The sequence below is a fragment of the Muntiacus reevesi genome, chromosome 12, assembly GCF_963930625.1.
Source record: "Muntiacus reevesi chromosome 12, mMunRee1.1, whole genome shotgun sequence".
NCBI classification, from domain to species: domain Eukaryota; kingdom Metazoa; phylum Chordata; class Mammalia; order Artiodactyla; family Cervidae; genus Muntiacus; species Muntiacus reevesi.
In genome coordinates, this window is record NC_089260.1 from 56,004,793 (window position 1) to 56,027,066 (window position 22,274).

At 41.6% G+C, this 22,274-nt stretch overlaps 1 pseudogene; it reads left to right on the forward strand.

The window, feature by feature from the left end:
* Positions 1–15,818, forward strand: part of LOC136144734 (small ribosomal subunit protein bS18m pseudogene) — a 40,820-nt pseudogene extending 25,002 nt beyond the window's left edge.
* The last annotated feature ends 6,456 nt before the right edge of the window (positions 15,819–22,274 follow it).

Consider the following 22,274-nt stretch of genomic DNA (forward strand, 5'->3'; position numbering starts at 1 on the left):
CCGACTCCTGCATTCTTGCCTGGAGAATTTCATGGACGAAGGAGCCTGGTGGGCTCTGACTTAGTGACTGAACAACAAATGACAGATAATAAAAAAATATATATCCAAACTACATGGAGATATTTTTATTAAGAAATTACTGTTTTTAAATTATAATATTGATGAGCAAAGGAGCCCATGTCTTTTCTTCCCCCAAAGATTGACACACGGAGAAAGCAGGAGCCATGCATTTTATTTCTATTTACCTCAGAAGCTTCTTAATAAATATCTGATTAATATGTATCAGAAGTGATGATTGGGTGCTGATGCTGTGGACAAAATGTTTGTTTGTTACACTCCAAAGTGGCCACAGCCTTCAGAACTAGAAAAAGACAGTGGACTGAGGGGTGCCAGTAGGGGAAAAAAACCTGTTATTTTCTGTGCCTTGAGGTGATTCTATTGCTCAGGAACAGTACATTCAGTCATCTTCCCGTCTGGGGACAATTTTGAGGGAAAAAAAGCACTAGTAATTCATTATTGAAAAAAACAGCAGCAAGCCTATTTTCTGCGGCAGGTGTTTTTCTGGCCGTCATTTGGTACTTTAAGAGAAAGCTTCTTGAATCATGCAACCATGTACCTAATTCCAGACATTGCATCCTCTCCTTCTTAGGTTAGTAAAGATCACAAAGTGATTTTTAATCAGTGCAGTCAAAACAAAGGTTTAAAACAAAACAAGTGTTAAATTGTCTTTGAGCGCTGCCTGTGAGATGCAGTGGCAGGCTGAGGGACTCAGCTTGATGGGGAGGGGAGGAGCTAAGACCACCAGCTGACATGAAAAATGTCTCCAAGATATTTATTTTTAAATGTCTTCTTGCAGGTCTGTTCATAAGCTTTTCATATTGAATGATATAATGAAAAGGCTCAGTTCCAAATATTATGACATTTTATGCAGTCATTATTTAAAATACTTCTAAAATGCCAAAAGGAGCATAACGTTAATGAGAAAAAAAAGGAAATTTTGCATAATCTTGACAGAGCTAGAGTAAAAAAAGATAATCCCTGGCAGGCGGGCAGGTGAAATCTGGAGATGAACACACCTACTGAAGAGATGTGGTACCCAGAAAGATGCACATCCATACTAGAAAAATAATGTTCTTATTTTCTATGAGTTGTGAAGTGAATAAAATCCATAAAGAAAGAAGAAAAAATTTGGTATTAATAGCAAATTTCATTTTTCTAGTTTTGACAGAAGAGTAGGTACAAACATTGTTAATATGCTATTAAATATGTCATTAGTTGAAACTATTAACAGAACATTCAATAGCACCAAGCCGTGGCACTTCCCAGGTGGTGTTAGTGGTAAAGAACCTGCCTGCCAATGCAGGAGATGTAAGGGACATGGGTTCGGTCCCTGGGTTGAGAAGATCCCCTGGAGAAGGAAATGACAAGCCATTCCTGTATTCTTTCCTGGAAAATTCCATGGACAGAGGCGCCTGGCAGCTTACAGTCCTTGGGGTCACGAAAGAGTCAGATACCACTTAGCAACTCAACAACAACAAACCTGCATGATGGAGGGGTGGGGACAGGCTGAGACCACAGCATCCAGAACTCAGAGATCACCTAAGGGATGTGGTCCTCCCAATCACTTTGCAAATTCCATCACTGGTGCCCTTCCTGTGACCCTTCCCCAGCTGTGGCGGTTGCTATTGTTGCTGTTGTTGTTGCTATAGACAGATTGTGGAAACTTATTGTAGAGATGTATTTAACTATTTTATCCAATTAAAGACTTCTCATAATGAAAACTCAGAGAATGCCAATTTGTCAGAAGATTAAGTGGTTCACAAGATTTAAGTTTCTCACCATCTGGACTTTGAATCCTACGTTTCAGCAAAGAAACTGAGGTGGGGCTGAACTGGTCTCAGACATAGTCCACAGCTTCAAACTCCAGCTGGACACACACCAATCACGCTGCCACCACACATCACCTTTGTTCCCCTTTACAGGAACATACTGATGCGCTCGTGGATTTCAAGAAATTGCAGAGTTGATTAGCAGAGATGATGTCACGCCTTCCAGGAGGGCTCACAGATATTTGTAAGTGGTTCTATTGCCTTTGTGGCCTCTGGAGCATGGACTCCCAATGTTTCTGAATGACTATTACTCACCCAGCCAGTGGTTCAGGGTGAGCATGCCCACCAAGAAGACAGAGGGTCTCCAGGACAGCAGTGATGGGTCCATTAATTCCAGATGTCTCCTAGGGATCTGACCATGTGGCTATGACCAGACAGTTTTAGTAACAATCACTCTAGGAAGGCATCCTCTCTTGAATGGGTCATTGGTGATGTAGGTTTCAGGTCACACATGAAATATACTCTAAAACTCTCACTACTGCCTGTGATTTCAAGACCAGAAGTTCTAGCCATGTTGCTGAAGTTTTCAGAACTCCTTTTAAGGTTGTTGTTATTGTCTAGTTTCTCAGTCATGTTGGACACTTTGAGACCCCATGGACTGTAGCCCATCAGGTTCCACTGTCCATGGGATGCTCCAGGCAAGAATACTAGAGTGGGCTGCCATTTCCTCCTCCAGGGGATCTTCCTGGCCCGGGGATCAAACCTGCATTGGCAAGCTGATTCTTTACCACTGAACCACCTGGGAAGACACTTTTAGGGATGTGCTGTTAAAATATTTATTAAACACACTAATGTCTGTTCTTATACTTTGACCAACAATCCATATAGTGAATAATTAACAGGCTACTGTGAATCATATCACTGTGACCAATTAAATGTTTGTATGTACATATATACACAGTTGGATTGTCTCCCTTTCAGTTCATTATTTTTTAAAAAATCAAAGTTTGGCATCCCTGGGATACAGGGAGCTTCATCTTACTCCATCTTGCGCATGGTGACCCCACTGAAATTGTAACATAAAAGTGATCATAAGTCTTTAGAAAATTAGTTCTTAGATTTCCCATCACCATAAACCTGTTTAACTTGGGCTACCTGGGGTCTGCCTCTACTCTTTGATGTTACAAAAGTGCTTGCAATCAAGAGCAAAGCTAAAAGAAAAACAAATGTGAACAGTTTGCACTCTAAAGGGAAACAGTGACTGAAGCCTGTAGTTGTCAGCCAAGGCATTATTAGTTATGCCCAGGGAGAGAGGCACCTGTTCACACGGCAAGACCAAGAATTGTAATGAGCCACGTCACTGTTACTATCAGAAGCATGATTTTCACAATTTAAGAGCAATTTTACATGTTATATTTCATCTTGCATAAGTTCTGAGAGGTGGACAGTATTATTTATATTTTATGGAGGAAAATAGCAGTCTGGGAAAGACAAAATGGTTTGTCCAACCCACTTGACAAACAAGTTGAGAGCTGACATCAGAATGTCATTCTTGGGACTTCTCTGGTGATTCAGTGGTTAAGATTCTATGCTCTCAACGCAGGGGGCCATGGTTTCATCCCAGGTCTAGAAACTAGATCCCACACGCCACTACTAAGAATTCACGTGTAGCAATGAAGGTCTCAAGTGCCACAATGGGGGCTTGTCACAGCCAAAAAAAAAAAAAAAGTCATTCTTCTTATCACCATTCTTGCAAGGTTTAGGAAGAATAGTAACAACCTATGAAAGAATGAGGTGGTTTGTGCCCAACTTGCCTCTGCCTGGCCAATCTGCTCTAGGCACCAGGAAGCCTGGACCAGTGCACATTGAGAGAGGGCTTCTGGAGCTTGTGAAGTAGAGAATCCTAACCAGACGGTGGATCACTCTTCTGTGATGGTACATTATATGCTTTGTTATTAACAAAATCTTTATTAAAGATTCCATTATTCAAAAACCTCAAGAGTTTTAGAAATTGAAGGAGATAATATAAAAGTGACTGAGTGACTTTTCTGACCTAGACTGCAAATAGAAAAAGTGACTTTGCAAACACATTCAGGGCTGTAAATGGGGTAATGCTGACTGGGAAGATTTTTGAAGCGTGAAGGCTCTGTCTTCCTTTCTGTGAATGTGGTTCTTATTTCAAGGCAAACATAGCTTCCCAAGAACCACACATTCTTCCTCTGGGTTAACAGCATCCCCTCCATAGATCCATTAAAGTCTGTGCTTCTCACATCCTTGGATTCATCTCTCAACCTGTGTCTCAATAGCAAAATGGATCTTTCAGAAAAAACTTTATACGAGTCTCTTGGTTCAGGAAGTTTCCCTGGTGATTTAGTCAGTAAAGAGTCCACCTGCAATGCGGGAGACCTGGATCCAATCCCTGGGTTGGGAAGATCCCCTGGAGAAGGGACAGGCTACCCACTCCACTATTCTTGCCTGGAGAATTCCATGGATAGTATAGTCCATGGGTTCGCAAAGAGTTGGACATGACTGAGCAACTTTCATTTCATTTCATTTTGGTTCAGGAAGATAAGTTTTGCAAATCAGCCTACTCATTGGGGAGAACATCATGCACCCTAAGGAACACCCCCTGGCTTCCAGTTATTTCTAGTAAAAGGGATGCTAACAGCAACATCTGCATAGGTATATATTCCCCTTGTTCGCCAAGGAACCTAGTTACATGCATTGCACACAAACATAGGAAAATACCCAGAAGCCATTTTAAAAATACATTTTGTTGTAGTTAATGATTTGAATTACTGTCAAAAATACTTTTTATTAAACTCAGCTTCACAAAGTCTTGGTTTTCACTTACTTGGTAATTTTCACTGCATGCATACACAATGGAGATACGTTTGCAACCAAACTTCCCTCCTACTCACTAACTTTAAAATATTCTTTGAAAAAAACAGATTTACAACCCTTATTAATATTTTAGTTAGATCCATCAGAATGTTGGCCTCTAGTGATTGCTTCATTGAAAGCGAAAGTGTTAGTTGCTCAGTTGTGTCTGATTCTTTGCAATTCAGTGGACTTTAGCCCACCAGGCTCCTCTGCACATGGAATTCTCTGGGTAAGAATACTGAAGTGGGTAGCCATGCTGTTCTCCAGGAGATCTTCCAGACTCAAGGGTCAAACCTAGGTTTCCTGCATTGCAGGCAGATTCTTTACCACCTGAGCCTACTTTGCTTTATTCTTCTTCCCTACATCTCAGGACGCATTGAAATTTTATTTCATAATTGAGCATTCAGAAATTGTATCCAGTTTACCCCCTTTTCCAATCCCTGCTGTCTTAGGGATGTATTCTATTGACTTACTCCCCAGCAGAGCAAACTGTGGATCATGACACTAAAAGCTGTGACACGCTTAGTGCTCCCAGTTTTCTACAGAAATGAATGTTCTAATTCCCATCAAGTCTTTATTGATAAAGTCAGCAAAAATAGACTAACGACAATATATGCAGTCAATTATTTCTAACTAGGATGTTTTCCATGAAACATCAACTTTCTAATGCCACACCCTGCTGTTCTGATTATTGTATAGTATTTTAAAATGGATAAAACATCACAATCTACTCAGGAAGCAAAACTTCAAATTTAAAGACTAATGATCTTTCCAGAATACTAATGTTCTGGCAAGATCATGTATAAACAAAGATGAATCCTGACCAACAAGAAGGATAGAATTCTATTTCCAAGTGGCCAATGAGTTACCTACCTAAGTACAAATGAGAAGCAGATATGCTCCCAAGAAGCCAAAAGTAAAATAATGATTCCAGTCTGCGGAATTGTCTCCCTGAAGGATGGCTCAGGAGTCAGAACTGAAATAGACACTTCTGACCAGGAAGCTGCGAGACCGGGAAACGTAATCATGCTTTCTGCCCATTTTGCTTCAAGAGACTCTCAGGCTTCACATATGACAAACAGGCCATGAGATAGCCACAGGCATTTAGGAGGGTTTCAGCACCCTGAGCGGGGAACTCATGCTGTTCCCACCCAGTTACTGTCTGGAGTCTGAATGATCAGCAGTGGAGGCGGAGGGTGTGCAGAACAGTTGGACAAGACGAGCTTCTCTCTCTGGTATACCACCCTGGGCTCAGGCCGCCCTCATGGCACTGCCCCCTCTGTCAGCCACGGACACTCACCTGGTAAGAGGAGAGCTTTCTCCATCAAGTTCTACATGCAGAGACAGTTCTGTCATGGGCCTTCTGTTGCAGTGAGGACTGGGGGTCAGCAGGGCAAGTATGGCCTGGCAGAGGTTTTAGGATGACGGCCCTAAGGAGTCTATCACTCTATGCATGTCTGTAGCTATGCAAAGATTGAACCTCATTCTTCTTTTTTGATAAAATCTTAGGCTCAGTTTAAAGATATCTACCATTTTAAGATAAAGATATTCCAGTTGGAAAAGGGGCAGATCTCTAGTGTGATTAGTTCTAAGGGCTAGTAGCCTAGGATACAATCCTTCATCAGATATTTGTGGGGTCCTCCTGTGTGCCAGACAACCCAGCCCCCAGGATTGTGGGGTCAATAGAACAAAATGCCACTCTTCTCGAGTCTGTGGGGGAGAGATCCAGCAAACAAATAGACCACCAATACATACACTCTTGGAAAGCGTGGGTTCGATAAAGAACATATGGTGAGAAATGAGACAACAAGTGCCCATGAGTGGGGGATGGGAGGAGCTGGGTGCCTGCAAGTGGCCGCCGGAGCCACGTGCGCAGGTGATACCAGAGCCGAGATCTGATGAGAGAGAAGAGGCCCCCCTGGGAAGGTCCACAGGTCCAAGCGGACAACACCTGAATCCTAGAGCACCCATGGTGCGTTGCTGACCATCTGCTCTATAAATAGCTCCTCAGAAGTGCTGCAGTTAAAACACACACACACATGCACAATGCTGAGACGTTTTAGCTTTAAAATCCACATTAGACACACCCAGTGCCTGCACCCAAGGCACAGAAAATCCTCTTTTACAGACAGTCTCTGTCTTTCTGTTGGATTTCCACAGTGTATTATACAAAGTGTATCTTTTAGTGACCGAGGAATTCACCTTCCAAAGAAGAATACTCTGACCTGGAATGACTGGTGAGAAGGAGGAGGTTATAGCTTTTTCCTCTTGAACCACTAACCACCTATGTTCTCTTCCTGTCCTGAGCTTCTGCACAGTCTTCAAACTTCTTAACTTCTCCCATCCATCTCGGCCTGATAGGTATAAAGTGAAAGTCACTCAGTCGTGTCTGACTCCTTGAGACCGTATGGACTATACTGCCCATGGAAATCTCCAGGCCAGAATAGTGGAGTGAGTAGCCTTCCCCTTCTCCAGGGGATCTTCCCCATCCAGGTGCAAATATTGTTGAATATTTGTCAATATCAAGGGCATTGAGGTTTAATGATTTATCATCCTTCTAATTTTTAAGAGGGATTACAAACTTGAAAACAACTTGAAGGTGAGAAATACGACATAAAAAAATTTAAATAGACTTCAAGTTAACTTTTCAAATTCAAAACACAGTCTTTTAAGCATTTAATTTGAGTTTTAATTTCCGACTGTGGAAGATCATTCAAAAGTCAGTTGTTCACACAACATTCGTGACCTTGGTGCCAGTAAAGAGCTAGCTAATGACAACCACACAGAAAACGGCGGCATCCACAACTTCTTAAAAGCTAATGGGGATAACATTTGCAAACATGAAGCTGTGTCACTCGTAAAATATTCTGGATAAAGTTATTCCTACATTCAATACTTTCAGATGCTTTTTGTTAAGGGTACATTTTGAGAAGCAGCAAAGACTGGGCATTAGAGAGATGAAAGGTGGAATCAAATTTTGTCTTTTTACTCCCAGGCACAGTAAGGGAAATAGATGTGACACAGAGGAAGAAGGATGCTCTGAAGAAATGGTAATATACATTTTCCCTTCCTCTTCCCCATCTGAGGATACTTCAATCCCCCAAGGTCTGGCTCATAAACTTGAAAACCTTTCTAAAGTCTCAATTCCTGGAGCATGGCAAGTACTTGGTAAATATTTAGAGAATTGATGGAAGGGAGGGAGTGAAGCAGACACTTCATTAATAGAGCACATATTCCAAACTGTGTATTGAGAGTGTTAGGATCAGTAAGTAACAGACGAATGGAGGGTTCCAGATGAATGGAGAGGAAGACAGGCATCAGATGGGGATCAGAACAGGAACCTCACACCTGGTGAGACTGGGTGGGAGACATGCCTGTCCCTGGGGCCAGCAGGGGGTATAATCCTGGGACTCACCCTGGAACTCACTCTCACCCTCTGCCTCAGTGCCCAGGTCTTTCCTGTAGGTGTCAGTCCATGTCTCTCAGATTACATGCTAAATGAAACAAATCAGGCCATTCAGGGCTTGGTGAATAATAACTTAAGTGTCAATAGGTGACTGAGTCCACTCCAATTTATAAAGAACAAGTGACCACTTCCACATCTGTTATTTGAGTCAATGAATAGTAAAAAGCACATACTGACGGAGCCTAGATCACCAGCAGCTAAGAATCCTGCCTCTCTAGAAAAGGTTGCTCATCTCCACGCCCTGTGATCAGAGCTCTTCCAGCCTGGGTGTCGCCTTCTGAGAGCTTGTCCATCAGGGCGCTGGGGCCGCGTCCTGACCCTCTGCAGCACCCTGAGCCCCCGGGACAGAACTGGTCCTCCCTTGGGTACCCAGGTCTAGCCTGGGAGCAAGCTCAGATAGGGCTTTGTGGTGCTGATGCATGAATGAATGCCCAGGTGCATACATGAAGCCACACCAAAGCAGCATCACCTGGCTGGATGGCCGGGGAGTGTCCTTTGCTGACATCTTCCCGCTGGGGGGACATCCAACCCAAGCATCTGGATGCTGAGAGGTCCTCATGGGTGCCCTGCAGAGAGACTAATCACCTCTCCAGGAACCTGTGAGAGCCCGGCAGGCTGCAGAGAACTGACATCCTGGCAGGCAGTGCTTCTCTTCGTGGATGGTGATCCTTTGGAATGCCCAGACCATCCGGGAGGGTCTGCACTGGAGGCCAGAGACCCTGCCTGGCCAGGTGCCAGCTGCTCTGAGTCTGCGGAGTGTGCCAGGACTAGCTGGAAGGGATTCCCATTAACATGCAGTCAAGAGTCTGGAAGAAGCCGGGGACTTACTGTCTGACACAGGTTGGAACTTTTCCTGTCTCTGAAGGGCCAGGCTTCAAAGAATTTAGAGCAAAAGCTGTTTTAGGCACTTTGGCTAAATTCATAGGGCTGCCTCTTTCCTTAAAGGACCCATGAAATGTTACATATATTCCTGCTTAGTTTCAGCACCTCTGCTCTTTCCTGAACTCTCTAACATTAGGAAGGCTCTTCACAACTATTCTGGGTTCAGGAAATTTTGCAGTGTTAAAAGTCAAAAGGAACTCAGCCCACCCCACATTGTCTACCTTAACCCATTCCCACTGGCTGCAGAGTGAAAAAGACAACACAGGGAAATCGGAAATCCCCAGGCCACACAATTTCCAAGCATCAGGAAACACAAATGTAAAGGCGGATATACTGTCAAAGGCAAGATTTATAAAAAGGACAAATGACGGGCCAGCCTTAATCTCACCAACATGCAGCCATGGAATTCTTAATTCAATAGTTGCCAACCCAAGGACCAGCACCAGCCAGACAGCAGAAGAATTTCTCTGGATGCTTCTTGTACAAACAAGTGATCCAAAAAAAAAAAAAAAAAATCTCTCTGGACCATCCTCCCAACAGTCTGGCACATGTAGCCTATGAGGCCCAAGTGGTCTGCATTTTCAATAACATCAGCTTGTTATTGAAAGCTGATGTACGTGACAACTTGTTCTGATGTATGTGACATTTGGGAATAAATCTTGAACAGGTACTGTTCAAAAATATGGTTTTTTCAAAGCTGTGATTTTTCCAGTAGTTAAGTATGGATGTGAGAGTTGGGCCATAAAGAAAGCCGAGCACTGAAAAACTGATGCTTTTGAACTATGGTGCTGGAGAAGACTCCTGAGAGTCCCTTGGAGTGCAAGGAAATCAAACCAGTCACTCCTAAAAGAAATCAGTCCTTAATATTCACTGGAAGGACTGATGCTGAAGCTAAAGCTCCAATACTTTGGTCACCTGATGTGAAGAATACACTCACTGAGAAAAACCTCAATTCTGGGAAAGATTGAGGGCAGAAGGAGAAGGGGCCGGCAGAGGATGAGATGGTTAGATGGCATCACCAACTCAATGGACATGAGTTTGAGCAAGCTCCTGGAGATGGTGAAGGACAGGGAAGCCTGGTGTGCTGCAATCCATGGGGTCACAAAGAGTCAGACACAACTTAGCAAGTGAACAACAACAACCCTAAACAGAACAACATGGAAGAAAACTCTTATTCAGGCTTCCTTACAGACTCTAATGTATTTAGAGGCCAAATAATGTGATTCAAAACAAGTCTAAAGGTTTCTTCAGAAGCAGGCCCTGACCACCTGCATTTAGAAACTACAAAGAGAAACTAAAAGATAATCTTCATGTATTAAAATAAAACAAAGAATTCCCTGCACTTGGAAATGAGAGCTTCTGGATTTCAAGAGGTGGCTTTGGGCAAAGAATTTTATTTCTTCGCATTTCCTTTCCTTTGCATTGGGGTTGAAACAAAACAAAGAGAATGTGTCTTAAATATACATAAAACCTAAACCACAAACTCAAGTGGTAATTGAGAGACTGAATAAACAGACAGAGGGCATAGTGACAATGACACAAGAAGTGACAACCTCTGCAGCCACCAGCCCTGGAAACCAAACCACAAGACAGTCTCAATGGCCCCAGGAGGCCAGGACTTGATCAATAACTGCCAGCTTCTCTGACTTTTGTCCTTTCTTGTAACTTAGGATCCACCAGAAAAAGCCAAATATACATACCCAGCACCACCCAGGAATACAGCTCCCACTCAAACCCTCTGCAGCTTTGGCAGACAGCAGCTTTCAGCTCTGAAATCTACACTCTTGTCCACTCTCAAGCTTTTCATTATTCTTCAGGTTGTTGAGTATCCATGGCATGTGAAAGTGGAGGACCTCTTGCTGCAGCAAGGTCTGAGCAGACAGCCTTTGCTTTTCTCATTTGGATCGTATATGTTTATGTGCACATAATCATCAAAGAAGCATAAAAGTAAAGAACACCATTACTCCTACTGATCAAGGGCTTCTCTCAGGACAAGGATGTCTATACCAGCCTATACTCACTACAAGGTGAAGTTAAAGACGAGGGGCGGGGGCGGGAGGAAGAAGCAGGGTGGGAGGTGGGAGGGTGTGGGAGCCAAATGGATGGCCAGGCAGACAAAAAAGTAAGGGAGGGTGAAGGCTGTCTGAGAAAAGAGCTTGAATTTGTTAGAACAGTTGGGTTACAGAAAAGATGTACTGATGCTGACAACTTCAGCGGTCCAGGGAGTGTAAATGAAGGATCAGCTCTGAACCAAACAGGAAGCTGTGGGCTCCTGGGCACAAAAATCTTTGTCCCCTATTTCTGGATCACAGGAAATATGCTTCATTCAGACTCCAAGACCTTCCCTGAGTTCCATAGGGCAGGTTCAAACAGTTGCTAATCAGGGAAGGAGGGAATGCAAAGACTAGAGAGGAGCAGCCAAGAAACAAAAGTGCAGCCTTGAGGCAGGTCCAGGTCCCCCTCAAGGGACACACATAACAGTATCTTTGAATGTTTTGCAGATACTGAAACTCCTATCAGGTGGCATTCTTTCCTTTGTTGCCGTTCTGTCACTAAGTCATGTCTTTGCAACCCCATGGGCTCAGTATGCCAGGCTTCCCTGTCCTTCACTGCCTCCCAGAGTCTGCTGCTTCACACAAAATTCTGTCACCCAGAATTAATTCAATGTCACTCTGTGCGTATTGTGTGTGCTCAGTCACTTAGTCGTGTCCAACACTCTGCAACCCCATGGACTGTAGCCCACCAGGCCCCTCTGTCCATGGGATTCTCCAGGCAAGAATACTGGAGTGTGTTGCCATGCTCTTCTCCAAGGAATCTTCCTGACCCAGAGACTGAACCCAGGTGTCCTGCATTTCAGACAGATTCTTTACCCTCTGAGCCATGCGCTTCCCTCGTGGCTCAGACAGTTGAATGGGAATTGAGTTTCAATGGCTAGTGAGTTATGCTAAGGAAACTAGTAAAACCTGTTTTCTAAACTCTCCAAAATCTCAATAGAATTTTCTGACAAATCAGTTTTACAGTGAACTCAGTAATTTTTGCAGGGATCTTCCTTAGAGGATAATTCACAAAATTCTGGTGATGGGATGCAAGCAGTAGGTTGATAGACACTGAATTAAACTCCTTACTGAATTAAACTCTTTATTGCAAAATTCAGACTTAAATTGAAGAAAGTAGGGAAAACCACCAGACCATTCAGGTATGACCTAAATCAAATCCCTTATGATTATAGAGTAGAAGTGACAAATAGATTCAAGGGATTAGATCTGATAGATAGAGTGCCTGAAGAGCTATGGACAGAGGTTCATGACATCATAAAGGAGGCAGTGATCAAGACCATCCCCAAGAAAAAGAAATGCAAAAAGGCAAAATGGCTGTTTGAGGAGGCTTTACAAATAGTTGAAAAAAGAAGAAAAGCAAAAGGCAAAGGAGATAGATAAGGAAATACACACCCATCGGAATGCAGAGTTCCAAAGAATAGCAAGGAGAGATAAGAAAGTCTTCCTCAGTGACCAATGCAAAGAAATAGAGGAAGCAATAGAAAGGGAAAGACTACAGATCTCTTCAAGAAAATTAGAGATACCAAGGGAACATTTCATGCAAAGATGGGCACAATAAAGGACAGAAATAGTATGGACCTAACAGAAATAGAAGATATTAAGAAAGGGTGGCAAGAATACACAGAGTAACTATACAAAAAAAAAAGAAATGTTAATGACCCAGATAACCATGGTGGTGTGATGATATACTTAGAACCAGACATCCTAGAGTCTGAAGTCAAGTGAGCCTTAGGAAGTATCACTACAAACAAAACTAGTGGAGGTGACTGAATTCCAGTTGAGCTATTTCAAGTCCTAAAAGATGAGGCTGTGAAAGTGCTGCACTCAATATGCCAACAAATTTGGAAAATTTGGCAGTGACCACAGGACTGGAAATGGTTAGTTTTCATTCCAATCCCAAAGGAAGGCAATGCCAAAGAATGCTCAAACTACTACACAATTGCACTCCTCTCACATGCTAGTAAACTAATGCTCAAAATTCCTAAGGCAGGTTTCAACAGTATGTGAACTGAAAACTTGCAGATGTTCAAGTTGGATTTAGAAAAGGCAGAGGAACCAGAGATCCAATTGCCAACATCCTTTGGATCATTGAAAAAGCAAGAGAGTTCCAGAAAAACATCTACTTCTTTATCGATTATGCCAAAACCTTTGACTGTGTGGATCACAACAAACTGTAGAAAATTCTTTAAGAGGTGGGAATACCAGACCACCTGACCTGCTTCCTGAGAAATCTGTATGCAGGCCAAGAAGCAATAGTTAGGACTGGAGTGGGACCACAGACTGGTTCCAAATCAGGAAAAGAGTACGTCAAGGCTGTATATTGTCACCTTGCTTATTTAACTTCTAAGCAGAGTACATCATGTGAAATGCTGGGCTGGAAGAAGCACAGGCTGGAATCAAGATTGCCAGGAGAAATATCAGTAACTTCAGATATGCAGATGACACCACCCTTATGGCAGAAAGTGAAGAGGCACTAAAAAGCCTCTTGATGAAAGTGAAAGAGGAGAGTGAAAAAGCTGGCTTAAAGTTCAACATTCAGAAAACTAAGATTATGGCATCCGGTCCCATTACTTAATGGCAAATAGATAGGGAAATAATGGAAACAGTGACAATTTATTTTCTTGGGCTCCAAAATCACTGCAGATGGTGACTGCAGCCATGAAATTAAAAGACGCTTGCTCCTTGGAAGAAAAGCTATGACCATCCTAGACAGAATATTAAAAAGCAGAGACGTTACTTTGCCAACAAAGCTCCATCTAGTCAAAGCTAAGGTTTTTCCTGTAGCTATGTATGGATGTGAGAGTTGGACTATAAAGAATGCTGAGGGCAGAAGAACTGATGCTTTTAAACTGTGGTGAAGAAGACTCTTGAGAGTCCCTTGGACTGCAAGACGATCAAGCCAGTCAATCCTAAAGGAAATCAGTCCTGAATATTCATTGTCAGAACTGATGCTGAAGCTGAAGCTTCAATACTTTGGCCACCTATTGGGAAGAATGGACTCACTGGAAAAGACCCTGATGCTGGGAAAAATTGAAGGCAGGAGGAGAAGGGGACGACAGAGGATGAGATGATTGGATGGTATCACCAAATTGATGGACATGGGTTTGAGCAAGCTCCTAGAGTTGGTGATGGACAAGCAAGCCTAGCATGCTGCAGTCCATGGGGTCCCAAAAAGTCAGACATAACTTTGTGACTGAACTGACTGACTGAATTAAAATTCCAAAACATGTGCAAGGGACCAGTAGGCTGGGAGCTGACTAGCTTGTCTGAGTTTTGTATAGGTCATTTAATCTCGTCGGGTGTCAGTTTTCTCATCTGTCAAACGAGGCATGAGGCTAAATACTAAACATGTTTCTTCCACCTCTAATGGATAGCCAGAAAATCCCCGTCTTGTTTTATTTATGTAACTCTGAGTCCTCAGAGAAAACGAGCCAGGCAAGCCCTGACAATGGTGCTAGAGTTTAGTTCATGATTGTCCTTCAGCGATGTGTTGTATGTGAGATTTAATATGATCTAGTGCAGCACAGTAAACATAATAATTTTATTTTATCTTCATTTGTGTGAGATCTCTCCTCACAAATTCAATCTCTAAGGTGTGAAGTCACTCCAAAATGTCGACAGACCCTGGAGAAATAAATCACTTCCGTCTTGACTTCTACTCTTTTGCATTGCCAATAAAATCAATTTTAGCCCTGATGACAATATGACTGCTATCACTTACTTTGAATGATTCTTGATTTTTAAAATGTGACACATTTAAGAGTAATAATCTTTTATTTACTCTTTATGATATTCCATAGTTACTATTGTATTAAGAGCAATAAAAATATGTTGGATAATATTAAGCATAGCTTCATATGATACCAAACACCTCAATGTGATATAGAACCAAATGTGCGTATAAGATGCCCAGTTCATAACTACTATTACCTGCAACAACATAGCACTTGAACTCTAACTTGTACAACCCAGGGACTGAGTTTTTGTACGTTTGGTGGTGCCCTGTGGCATGTGGGACCTTAGTTCCCTGACCAGGGATTGAACCTGGTGTGCCCTGTGCATTGGAAACATGGAGTTTCAACCACTGGACCACCAGGGAAGTCCCTGAATTTTTAGTTTTATTCAATTTTCATTAATTTGCATGTACTAATCACATGTAGCAATTGCTACTGTATTGGTCTGTACAGATCTAGATTTAAAAAAAAATAGAGGAGCAAGGAATCGTGGCTGTTCTGGTAGCTCTCTGCAGTGGGCTAGGGAAGAGAAAGTTTACACGTTTCCCAGCGGCTTTTGTCTGCCTCACAAATCCCGGGACTCATGCCGTGCTGTGGAGAAGTTGTTCACAATATAAACAGGTAACCAGCAATGAGGACCTGCCTATTTCAATGGAAAATCCTTATAAGGAGCCTCTGAAAAAATGTATCTTGTGTGAAAAACGTGTAGATTATAAGAATGTACAGTTTTTATCCCAGTTTATTTCTCCATTTACTGGATGCATTTATGGAAGGCACATAACAGGTCTTTGTGGGAAGAAACAAAAAGAAATCACAAAAGCAATTAAGAGAGCTCAAATATTGGGGTTTATGCCAGTTACATACAAGGATCCTGCCTATCTCAAAGACCCTAAAGTTTGTAACATCAAATATAGGGAGTAAATTATATAAAGTTATTACCAATAAACGTATTTTGCAATAAAAAAAATAAAAAAATAAAGGTTAGTTCATTACTTGGAGAGTTCTAAATACTTGACATATAATCTAGAAATAAAATTCTTTCTATCATCTTTGCATGTATGGCATTATATCTAAAGACTTCCTTAATCTATAATCGCTTCTATTGCAATAACATTTATCATCACAGAGCTTCTCATCACTACAAGACATCTTTTCAGGTAATTTATATATATTGTGTGAATATATATATAAATATATTTTGCAAACAACTTTGCAAAATAGATGTCAAAATCCCCCCCAAAAATTGCTATTTTACATAAGAATAAGCAGAGGTTCCCAGAACTAGTCAGTGAAAATGTCATCATTCAAAGCGAGTTCTGAAAAACTTCAATCATTCCCTATTAAGAAATAAAAAGAGTTCTTGCAAAAGCTAAAAATTTAAGGTCTCTCCCTAGAGCTCGGAGGTTATAGAACGGTAATGACCCTAAGAAACACATGCATGTCAAGTGGCTGTGCAGCAACAACACCCATGGAGGAGCAAAGACGTATTACACGCTGTATTCATACAAATAAGAATGCAACTCCTTATAAAGTTTCAAAGGAATAGCTATTTCCTAGAATCAGAACAATGGTAAGGGAAAATCCACTCAGTCAGCCGAAGTGCTTCTCTACATTTCTAAAAGAATGTACAAGATTTCAGGAGTCAGTGATGACCTAACACCTGCTGACCTCAGAGCACATGCAATTGTCTGGCTTCATTTAGGACCACATCTTTCCTCCCTGATCTCATCATCAATAGGAACTCCTTGAAGGTGGGGGTACTTCATATTTTTCTCTACATATCCAGACTTGGTGTGGCGCCTGACACCTGGGAGGCATGCAAAGTTCATGCTTTAAGAAACGGATGAAAGAATGAGTAAACACAATGCAGGGTACGTGTTTTCTAGGCTCAGGGGAGATGTAGTCACACAGATGTCCACCTTGGCACTCGGCTCTCCCCCAACTCTGCTGTGGCCCTGAGGACAGAACACTGTTCTCACGTGAGCACCCATTGAGTCCTTGCAGGCATGGACTGTGTTACCTTATCCCTGAATCTCCTTGTCTACTCTGCTTCCTGCAGTGGTTCATGGCCAGCTGCTGTTTGTACAATGACTGGATGAATGCATCAACATTTTCTACAGATGAATAACAATGAGAAATCAGTTAGTTTTAAGATGTATTTGATATTCTATTCATAATGACCCTATAAAGTAGTTGTGAGTGTATATTGCTAAGTCGCTTCAGTCACGTCTGACTCTTTGGGATGCTAGGGACTGTAGCCCACCAGGCTCCTCTGTCCATGGGATTCTCTGGGCAAGAATACTGGAGTGGGCTGCCATGCCCAGGGGATCTTTCTAACCCAAGGATTGAATCCATGTCTCCTGCAGCTCCTGTATTTCAGGCAAATTCTTTACCGCTGAGCCACCAGGGGAAGCCCATAAAGTAGATATGTCTTATGTAACCATTTTTGACATAAAATTCTACAACTGAGAATCTGAGAGTTTAAGTGATACACTTATGAATGGTCATTGAATCCAGAGCCACCCTTGCAGCTTAACTCTCTCTCTCTGGCTGTGCTGGGTCTCAGTTGCAGCATGTGGGATCTAGTTCCTTGACCAGGGATCAAACCTGGGCCCTCTGCATTGGAAACATGGAATCTTAACCACTCGATCACCAGGGAAGTCCCACAACTTAATTCTCTGAGTTTATACTATATCTACACCATATTAAAAGAGTGCTTGGGAGTTCACAGTTCATACATGCACCTTCATTTGATTTTAAATGAATTGGGAGGAACAGGTATTATTCCCACTTTGCATGTAAGGAAACTGGACCTCAGAGAGGTCAGGAGCACTACCCATGTTTGCAGAACTCGTAGGGAACACAGCAAGTGTTTGAGAAACGGAATAAAAAACCTATTTTCTATAGATGCTGGAAAAGCCTTTGACAAAATTCAACATCCATTTATGATAAAAACTCTCCAGAAAGCAGGTATAGAGGAACATACCTCAACGTAATAAAAGCTATATATGACAAACCCACAGCAAATGTTATCCTCAATGGTGAAAAATTGAAAGTATTTCCCTTAAAGTCAGGAACAAGATAAGGGTGTCCACTCTCACCACTACTATTCAACACAGTTTTGGAAGTGTTGGCCACAGCAATCAGAGCAGAAAAAGAAATAAAAGGAATCCAAATAGGAAAAGAAGAAATAAAACTCTGCTTGCAGACGACATGATCCTCTACATAGAAAACCCTAAAGACTCTACCAGAAAATTACTACAGCTAATCAATGAATACAGTAATGTTGCAGGATATAAAATTAACACACAGAAATCCCTTGCATTCCTATATGCTAACAATGAGAAAACAGAAAGAGAAATTAAGGAAACAATAATATTCACCATTGCAACAAAAAGAATAAAATATTTAGGAGTATATCTACCTAAAGAAACAAAAGACCTATATATAGAAAACTATAAAACACTGATGAAAGAAATCAAAGAGGACACAAATAGATGGAGAAATATACTGTGTTCATGGATTGGAAGACTCAATATTATGAAAATGGCTATACTACCCAAAGCAAACTATCAATTCAATGCAATCCCTATCAAGCTACCAATGGTATTCTTCACAGAACTAAAACAAATAATTTCACAATTTGTATGCAAATACAAAAAAACCTCGAATAGCCAAAGCAACCTTGAGAAAGAAGAATGGAACTGGAGGAATCAACCTGCCTGACTTCAGGCTCTACTACAAAGCCACAGTCATCAAGACAGTATGGTACTGGCACAAAGATAGAAATATAGATCAATGGAACAGAATAGAAAGCCCAGAGATAAATCCACGAACCTATGGACACCTTATCTTTGACAAAGGAGGCAAGAATATACAATGGAAAAAAGGCAACCTCTTTAACAAGTGGTGCTAGGAAAACTGGTCAACCACTTGAAAACAAATGAAACTAGTACACTTTCTAACACCATACACAAAAATAAACTCAAAATGGATTAAAGATCTACATGTGAGACCAGAAACTATAAAACTCCTAGAGGAGAACATAGGCAAAACACTCTGACATAAATCACAGCAGGATCCTCTATGACCCACCTCACAGAATATTGGAAATAAAAGCAAAAATAAACAAATGGGGCCTAATTAAACATAAAAGCTTTTGCACAACAAAGGAAACTATAAGCAAGATGAAAAGACAGTCCTCAGAATGGGAGAAAATAATAGCAAACAAAGCAACAGACAAAGAATTAATCTCAAAAATATACAAGCAACTCCTGCAGCTCAATTCCAGAAAAATAAATGACCCAATCAAAAAATGGGCCAAAGAACTAAACAGACATTTCTTCAAAGAAGACATACAGATGAAAAGATGCTCAACATCATTCATTATCAGAGAAATGCAAATCAAAACCACAATGAGGTACCATTACACGCCAGTCAGGATGGCTGCTATCCAAAAGTCTACAAGCAATAAATGCTGGAGAGGGTGTGGAGAAAAGGGAACCATTTTACACTGTTGGTGGGAATGCAAACTAGTACAGCCACTATGGAGAACAGTGCGGAGATTCCTTAAAAAACTGGAAATAGAACTGCCATATTACCCAGCAATCCCACTGCTGGGCATATACACTGAGGAAACCAGATCTGAAAGAGACATGTGCACCCCAATGTTCATCGCAGTACTGTTTATAATAGCCAGGACATGGAAGCAACCTAGATGCCCATCAGCAGACAAATGGATAAGGAAGCTGTGGTACATATACACCATGGAATATTACTCAGCCATTACAAAGAATTCATTTTAATCAGTTCTAATAAGATGGATGAAACTGGAGCCCATTATACAGAGTGAAATAAGCCAGAAAGATAAAGACCAATACAGTATACTAACGCATATATATGGAATTTAAGAAGATGGTAACGATAACCCTATATGCTAAACAGAAAAAGAGACACAGATGTACAGAACAGACTTTTGGACTCTGTGGGAGAAGGCGAGGGTGGGATGTTCTGAGAGAATAGCATTGAAACAAGTATACTATCAAGGGTGAAACAGATCACCAACTCAGGTTGGATGCATGAGACAAGTGCTCAGGGCTGGTGCACGGGGAAGACCCAGAGGGATGGGATGGAGAGCGAGGCGGGAGGGGGGAATCGGGATGGGGAACACATGTAAATCCATGACTGATTCATGTCAATGTATGGCAAAAATCACTACAATATTGTAAAGTAATTAGCCTCCAACTAATAAAAATAAATGAAAAAAAAAAAAAGCAAAAACTAGAAAAAAAAAAAAAAAAACCTATCTTCTAAGTCCTAATTCAGCACTCTTTTCATTTCAGCAAGCTTATTTCAAAAGAGAAAAATATTACGTGTGACATATTCAGTGAGAACTATGAGTGTGGATAAACAGCAGCTTTGGGGGGAGAGAAGAGCTTCCTCTCTAGTTTTAAAGGAGGGGTGACGTGACCAGATGGATGGAGGGGGCAGGCTGGTGACAAAGGGCGCGTCACGGTGCACAGGGACAGCACACCTGCCACGGGGCACAGCGCCTCTCCATGGCCATCGTCCTCTTCAGACTTTTCATCGATCCTCTCAAGAAACCATCCATTACCTGTGTCAATGGACAAAGGTGATCACTTTGCCTCTTCACATAAAATACACTCGTATCATAATTTTAGTCATAGGATCTCCAAATTTTCTTTTTAAAATGCACTTGTCAGGCAATTTGGGTACAAAAATATGCACATCAGAATTATACTAGCAGAGAAATGCAAGCCTGAGTGAGCCACTTAATTACTCAGGGCAGGAGAAGCAGGGGAAAAAAGAAGGCCCTCTGCAGGGACATGGACTCTCTTAACTCTCTTAATAAAGATAAAGAAGATATTACTGAAGTAGGACTGACAAGATTTATTTAACATTTGTGAAAGGGGGAGAAGACAGGGCAAAGACAGTCCATAGGGTCGCCAAGGGTCAGACATGACTGAAACGACTGAGCGCACACACATATATACATAAAAAGTTTTGCTATTTGTTAAATAGCTGTAAAGTATACAGATTCTCAATGCACGACACATTCAATGCACACACGTCCTTACGAGTAATGAAATGTCAGCTGTACCCAAGACCCACTCTTGCCACGGCCTGTCCAGTCTTTAACCCCCACCATGGAATCATTATCCTTTTGATGTTTTTGATCAGTTTTTCCAGGTCTGAGACTACAAGTAGAAGCATACAGCATGTTCTCTTTCTGCTTGCCTCATTTCACTCAGCCTTTGAGAAATTCATCTGTATTGTTTTGATTAACAGCATTTCATTCATTTTTATCACCAAAGATTCTTCCAAAGTGTTTATCTCTATTATTTTGGACGTGATTTCTAGGTTTGTAGTATTACAAGTAACGCTGCTCAGAATGGTCTTCTCCATGTCTTTTCCTGTGCATGTGAGTACAATTCTGTGGGGGAGCTAAGCAGTTTCCAAAATACTGATGCTGACACATACTCTGTGGACTCAACGCGTGAGAGGCCAAGGCACTCCAGAGCCTGATCAATACTTGGTCTTGCCATTCTCTTTAAATTTAAGCCACATGATCATGCATAGACACCTCATTGTGGTTTTCATTGTACTTTCATGGTTACTAATAAAAGTGGACATATTTTACACATTTATTTGGCCCTTTGGATAACCTCTTTTACAAAGAACACACTCAAGTGTCACGCTCATGTTAAACTGGTTTCTCTTTTTCTGGTTGATTTGTGGGCCTTCTATTAATACAGATAGTCTGGAAACAAGTCCTCAGCCTGTACTTATTTTACATCTTATCACACTTTGTGATTCACCTGAATGGTGTCTTAAGGAACAAAAGTCTTTAATATTAAAATTATGTAATTTAGCCTTTTCCCCCTTTATGTGTAGTGCTTCTCTGTCTTTAAAATCTTAGTCTGTTTTTGTACACCCCTGTTCATAGCAGCATTATTTACAGCGGCCAAATATGGAAGCAACTGAAGTTGCATTAATCCATTGATGGGTGAATGAATAAAATGTTTATATATACAACAGAATATGAATCAGCCTCTCAAAAAAAAAGAACAGGAAATTCTCACACCTGCTACAATACAGATGAGGCTCGAAGGCATTGGGTTAAGAGAAAATGTTAGTCACACAGTCGTGTCCAACTCTTGTTGACTCCCTGAAGTGTAGCCCGCCAGGCTCCTCTGTCCGTGGAATTCTCCAGGCAAGGATACTGGAGTGGGTAGCCATTCCCTTCTCCAGAGGATCTTTCCTCACCCAGGGATCAAACCTGGGGTTAAGTGAAATAAGCCATCATAAAAAGACAAATACTGTCTGATTCTGCTTAGATGAGGTACCTAAGGGAGACACATTCATAAAGACAGAAAGAAGAGTGGTGTAACCAGGATTAGGG